The following is a 7,414-nucleotide window of genomic DNA, read 5'->3' on the forward strand; positions in this document are numbered from 1 at the left end:
GGTCTACACACTTAAGGTTCGATGACGCTAGGGTTGTATGAATATGAGTATGCAGCAAACCGAATGTTGTTCGGAGTCCCGGATGAGATCCCGGACGTCACGAGGAGTTCCAGAATGGTCTGGAGGTAAAGAATTATATATAGGAAGTGATGTTTCGGCCATCGGGAAAGTTTCGGGGTCATCCGGTATTGTACCGGGACCACCGGAAGGGTCCCGGGGATCCACCGGGTAGGGCCACCTATCCCGGAGGGCCCCGTGGGCTGAAGTGGGAGGGGAACCAGCCCCTAGTGGGCTGGTGCGCCCCCCCTTGGGCCCACCTGCGCCTAGGGTTGGAAACCCTAGGGTGGGGGCGCACCACTTGCCTTGGGGCGCACTCCACCCCCCTGGCCGCCCCCCCTTGGGAGATTCAATCTCCAGGGCCGGCCCCCCTGGGGGCCTATATAAAGGAAAGGGGAGGGAGGGCAGCCGTACCCTGAGTCTTGGCGCCTCCCTCCCCCTGCTACACCTCTTCCTCCTCCCGTAGTTGCTTGGCGAAGCCCTGCCGGAGTCCTGCTGCATCCACCACCATGCCGTCGTGCTGCTGGATCTTCATCAACCTCTCCTTCCCCCTTGCTGGATCAAGAAGGAGGAGACATCATCCGCTCCGTACGTGTGTTGAACGCGGAGGTGCTGTGCGTTCGGCACTTGGTCATCGGTGATTTGGATCACGACGAGTACGACTCCATCATCCCCTTTCTCTTGAAAGCTTCCACTCGCGATCTACAAAGTGGTATGTAGATGCATCTCTCCTTTCACTCGTTGCTTAGATGAACTCATAGATGGATCTTGGTGAAACCGTAGGAAAAAAATTTATTTTCTGCAAGTTCCCCAATAGTTACCATTACTATCATACCACTTTTGCTACTAAACACTCTGCTGCAGATACTAAGTTATCCAGGTGTGGTTGAATTGACAACTCAACTGCTAATACTCAAGAATATTCTGTGGCTCCCCTTGTGTCGAATCAATAAATTTGGGTTGAATACTCTACCCTCGAAAGCTGTTGCGATCCCCTATACTTGTGGGTTATCAAGGGGCTACTGATGGAGTCCTGGATTAGGGGGTATCCGGACAGCCAGACTATATACTTTGGCCAGACTGTTGGACCGTGAAGATACGAGACTCAAGATTTCATCCCGTGTCCGGATGGGACTCTCCTTTGCGTGGAAGACAAGCTTGGCGATCCGGATATTGTGTTTCCCTCTTTGTAACCGACTCCATGTAAACCCTAGCCCCCTCCAGTGTCTATATAAACCGGAGGGTTTAGTCCTTAGAGGGACGATCACAATCATAATCATCATAGGCTAGCTTCTAGGGTTTAGCCTCTACGATCTCATGGTAGACCAACTCTTGTAATACCCATATGATCAATATCAATCAAGCACGAAGTAGGGTTTTACATCCATCGAGAGGGCCCGAACCTGGGTAAACATTGTGTCCCTTGCCTCCTGTTACCATCAGCCTTAGACGCACAGATCGGGACCCCCTACCTGAGATCCGCCGGTTTTGACACCGACAAAGAGCCTTGCCGGGAGTAAGCAATTCGAGGAAATTGTACGCAAGCAAGGAAGGCACCGGAAGAACCAAGGTGATGGTTTTGAACAAAAGTTCAATGCCAATGGAGTTGAGTGGGAAGAAGATCAATACCCCAAGACGAAGTTTATTCCTCAACAAGAGAAGTATGATCCTACTTTCTTCAAAGGGACACAAGCTCAAGATAATCTTCCACCACAAGACCACAAGCAAAAAGGCAAGGATAAGCTTCAAGAGGAGATTGATGCATTTGTAGAAGCTCCTAAGGCCTTGGTCAAGTGGGTTCCCAAGACTACATCAAGTTCTACTTCATCAAGTACGACTACAACTCCAAGGATTCCCATCAAGATGATGTGGATCCCTAAGAATAAGAACTAGAGAGTTCTTGAGGGTGACTCCGCCAACATACTTCACTCATATCATTTTGGCAAGAACAAGTGCAATCAACTTCCACATCTTGCACTAGTTCATGGAGTCACAAACCCTCTTGTTGGTAAGCAAAGGGACAAGGTAACCTAATGCTTTCATAGACATCATCTTGTGTGTGCATCACTCTATGTCTATGGATATCCTTGTTTGTTCCTTGTGGGACTAACCCATGTAGGTATTGAAAGTGCAACTCACTCCAAAGGATTGCTCCAAACAATCTACATCAACATTGAGCATCCACATATTCAACACCTACATGAAGTCATCATCGACAAAACCCAAGGTTAGTTCATCCCTCTTAGGGTGGATCTCACATCTAGGGGGAGCTTTACTCTAAGAATTGAGTCAAAGCAACTCTAATGGTGTGAACACAACAATGCTTTATGTAAAAGTGGTAACCCCACTTGAGCTTAAACGATGAGTATGACCTATGATCAAATGTTCTCATTTGACTCCTAAGTCAATATACTCATATATAGATGACCTAGTCATCGCCAATTGCTTGATAGATGCTAGAATTGGTTGTGCATTCTTTGCCACATATTTCATTTGCCATTTTATTGTGTGAGCATGTTGGTTTCATACTTAAATCATTCGAGGACATCCACTTGTTGTTTTGATTGTTTGGTTCCTTTTCTTTTTACCAAGTGGATGGCCTAAGAACCTTCTCTACCTATCTATGCTTTTCTTGTCTCAAACTCTATTCATGCTACATCACAAAGTTTGATCAAGTCAGATTTGAACCACTCTGTGTGAGGAGCACTCGGAGTCCCCGATTCGTCATAGACTTAAAATTCCAAAACTTCTTTGTGTGTTTCGGTCTGACCGATTCTTCTATTTCGGTCATACCGAGATCACTAAGTCGATCTAGGTTTTCAATCTCGGTGCAACCGATTTGAACTTTTCAGTCACATCGAGTTGCTGTAACTACTTGCAGTTATGCATCTCGGTGCCACCGAGTTGTTCCACTCGGTCACACCGACAGGGTCAGGCTATATATATCCACCAGCCAAAATTTGGAAATTCCTCCGAACTCTTTCGCCCGCGCTTAGCCTGCTCTGCCTCCCTGGTATTGGAAATATGCCCTAGAGGCAATAATAAATTAGTTATTATTATATTTCCTTGTTCATGATAATCGTTTATTATCCATGCTATAATTGTATTGATAGGAAACTCAGATACATGTGTGGGTACATAGACAACACCATGTCCCTAGTAAGCCTCTAGTTGACTAGCTCATTGGTCAATAGATGGTTACGGTTTCCAGACCATGGACATTGGCTGTTGTTGATAACGGGATCACATCATTAGCAGAATGATGTGATGGACAAGACCCAATCCTAAGCCTAGCACAAAGATTGTGTAGTTCGTATGCTAAAGCTTTTCTAATGTCAAGTATCTTTTCCTTAGACCATGAGATTGTGCAACTCCCGGATACTGTAGGAATACTTTGGGTGTACCAAACGTCACAACATAACTGGGTGGCTATAAAGGTGCACTACAGGTATCTCCGAAAGTGTCTGTTGGGTTGGTACGAATCGAGACTGGGATTTGTCACTCCGTGTGACGGAGAGGTATCTCTGGGCCCACTCGGTAGGACATCATCATAATGTGCACAATGTGATCAAAGAGTTGATCACGGGATGATGTGTTACGGAACGAGTAAAGAGACTTGCCGGTAACGAGACTGAACAAGGTATCGGTATACCGATGATCGAATCTCGGGCAAGTATAATACCGCTAGACAAAGGGAATTGTATACGGGATCGATTGAGTCCCTGACATCGTGCTTCATCCGATGAGATCATCGTGGAACATGTGGGAGCCAACATGGGTATCTAGATCCCGCTGTTGGTTATTGACCGGAGAACGTCTCGGTCATGTCTGCATGGTTCCCGAACCCGTAGGGTCTACACACTTAAGGTTCGATGACACTAGGGTTATAAAGGAAGTTTGTATGTGGTTACCGAATGTTGTTCGGAGTCTCGGATGAGATCCCGGATGTCATGAGGAGTTCCGGAATGGTCCGGAGGTAAAGATTTATATATGCGAAGTCCTGTTTTGGTCATCGGAAAAGTTTCGGGTTTTTATCGGTAATGTATCGGGACCACCGGGAGGGTCCCGGGGGTCCATCAAGTGGGGCCACCATCCCCGGAGGGCTGCATGGGCCAAGTGTGGGAGGGGACCAGCCCCAGGTGGGCTGGTGCCCCCCCCCCCGCACAAGGGCCCAAGGCGCCTAGGGTTGGGGGAGGGGGCGCACCCACCTAACTTGGGGGGCAAGTTTCCCCTCTCCCTCCCCCTTGGCCGCCACCCTAGATGGGATTGGGGCTGCCGCACCCCTTGGGGTGGAAACCCTAGAGGGGGCGCAACCCCCTCCCTCTCCCCTATATATAGTTGAGGTCTTGAGGGCTGCCAACAGATGAGTTTTGACCTCTCCTTGGCGCAGCCCTACCTCTCTCCCTTCTCCTCTCCCGCGGTGCTTGGCGAAGCCCTGCAGGATCGCCACGCTCCTCCACCACCACCACGCTGTTGTGCTGCTGTTGGATGGAGTCTTCCTCAACCTCTCCCTCTCTCCTTGCTGGATCAAGGCATGGGAGACGTCACCGGGCTGTACGTGTGTTGAACGCGGAGGTGCCGTTCGTCCGGCACTAGGATCTCCGGTGATTTGGAGCACGACGAGTACGACTCCTTCAACCCCGTTCTCTTGAACGCTTCCGCTTAGCGATCTACAAGGGTATGTAGATGCACTCTCCTTCCCCTCGTTGTTGGTTTCTCCATAGATAGATCTTGGTGACACGTAGGAAATTTTTGAATTTCTGCTACGTTCCCCAACAGTGGCATCATGAGCTAGGTCTATTGCGTAGATTCTTTGCACGAGTAGAACACAAAGTAGTTGTGGGCATTGATCTTGTTCAATATGCTTACCGTTACTAGTCCAATCTTGTTTCGACGGTATTGTGGGATGAAGCGGCCCGGACCGACCTTACACGTACTCTTACGTGAGACAGGTTCCACCGACTGACATGCACTTGGTGCTTAAGGTGGCTAGCGGGTGCCAGTCTCTCCCACTTTAGTCAGAACGGATTCGATGAAAATGGTCCTTATGAAGGGTAAATAGCAATTGGCATATCATGTTGTGGTTTTGCGTAGGTAAGACACGTTCTTGCTAGAAACCCATAGCAGCCACGTACAACATGCAAACAACAATTAGAGGACATCTAACTTGTTTTTGCAGGGTATGCTATGTGATGTGATATGGCCAAGAAGAATGTGATGAATGATATGTGATGTATGAGATTGATCATGTTCTTGTAATAGGATTCACGACTTGCATGTCGATGAGTATGACAACCGGCAGGAGCCATAGGAGATGTCTTTATTTATTGTATGACCTGCGTGTCATTGAACAACGCCATGTAATTACTTTACTTAATTGCTAACCGGTAGCCATAGTAGTAGAAGTAATAAGTTGGCGAGACAACTTCATGGAGACACGATGATGGAGATCATGATGATGGAGATCATGGTGTCATGCCGGTGACGATGATGATCATGGAGCCCCGAAGATGGAGATCAAAAGGAGCAAAATGATATTTGCCATATCATGTCACTATTTAATTGCATGTGATGTTTATCATGTTTATACATCTTATTTGCTTAGAACGACGGTAGTAAATAAGATGATCCCTCATTAAAATTTCAAGAAAGTGTTCCCCCTAATTGTGCACCGTTGCGAAAGTTCGTCGTTTCGAAGCACCACGTGATGATCGGGTGTGATAGATTCTTACGTTCACATACAACGGGTGTAAGCCAGATTTACACACACGAAACACTTAGGTTGACTTGACGAGCCTAGCATGTACATACATGGCCTCGGAACACAAGAGACTGAAAGGTCGAGCATGAGTCGTATAGTAGATACAATCAACATGAAGATGTTCACCGATGATGACTAGTCCGTCTCACGTGATGATCGGACACGGCCTAGTTGACTCGGATCATGTAATCACTTAGATTACTAGAGGGATGTCTATCTGAGTGGGAGTTCATAAGATGAACTTAATTATCCTGAACATAGTCAAAAGATCTTTGCAAATTATGTCGTAAGCTCACGCTTTAGTTCCATTGTTTAAATATGTTCCTAGAGAAAATATAGTTGAAAGTTGACAGTAGCGATTATGCGGATAGTCGAAAGCTTATGTCCTTAATGCACCGCTCAGTGTGCTGAACCCCAAACGTCGTTTGTGGATGTTGCGAACATCGGACATACACGTTTAGATAACTACGTGATAGTTCAGTTAAACGGTTTAGAGTTGAGGCACCAAAGACGTTTTCGAAACATCGTGGAACATATGAGATGTTTAGAGGGCTGAAATTGGGATTTCAGGCCCGTGCCCACGTCAAGAGGTATGAGACCTCCGACGATTTTCTTAGCCTGCAAACTAAGGGAGAAAAGCTCAATCATTGAGCTTGTGCTCAGATTGTCTGAGTGCGACAATCACTTGAATCGAGTGGGAGTTGATCTTCCAGAGATAGTGATGTTTCTCCAAAGTCATTGCCACCAAGCTGCTAGAGCTTCATGATGAACTATAACATATCAGGGATAGATATGATGATCCTTGAGGTATTCGCGATGTTTGACAGCGCGGAAGTAGAAATCAAACCACTAGTTTCAAGAAGGGCAAGGGCAAGAAGGGATACTTCATGAAACGGCAAATCAGCTGCTGCTCTAGTGAAGAAACCCAAGGTTGAACCCAAACCCGAGACTAAGTGCTTCTGTAATAAGGGGAACAACCACTGGAGCAGAATTGCCCTAGATACTTGGTAGATGAGAAGGCTGACAAGGTCGATAGAAGTATATTGGATATACATTATGTTAATGTGTACTTTACTAGTACCCCTAGTAGCACCAGGGTATTAGATACCGGTTCGGTTGCTAAGTGTTAGTAACTCGGAATAAAAGGCTAAGGAATAAACGGATGCTAGCTAAAGGTGAGCTGGCGATATGTGTTGGAAGTGTTTCCAAGTTTGATGTGATCAAACATCGCACGCTCCCTCTACCATCAAGATTAGTATTAAACCTGAATAATTGTTTTTGGTGTTTGCGTTGAGCATAGACATGATTGGATTATGTCTATCGCAATACGGTTATTCATTTAAGGAGAATAATGGTTACTCTATTTATTTGAATAATACCTTTAATGGTCTTGCACCTAAAGGAATGGTTTATTGAATATCGATCGTAGTGATACACATTTTCATGCCAAAAGATATAAGATAGTAATGATAGTACCACTTACTTGTGGCACTGCCATGTAAGTCATATTGGTATAAAACACATGAAGAAGCTCCATGTTGATGGATCTTTGGACTCACTCGTTTTTGAAAAGTTTGAGACATGCGAACCATCTCT

This window comes from Triticum dicoccoides, chromosome 6B (genome assembly GCF_002162155.2).
Source record: "Triticum dicoccoides isolate Atlit2015 ecotype Zavitan chromosome 6B, WEW_v2.0, whole genome shotgun sequence".
In the NCBI taxonomy this organism is placed as follows: Eukaryota; Viridiplantae; Streptophyta; class Magnoliopsida; order Poales; family Poaceae; genus Triticum; species Triticum dicoccoides.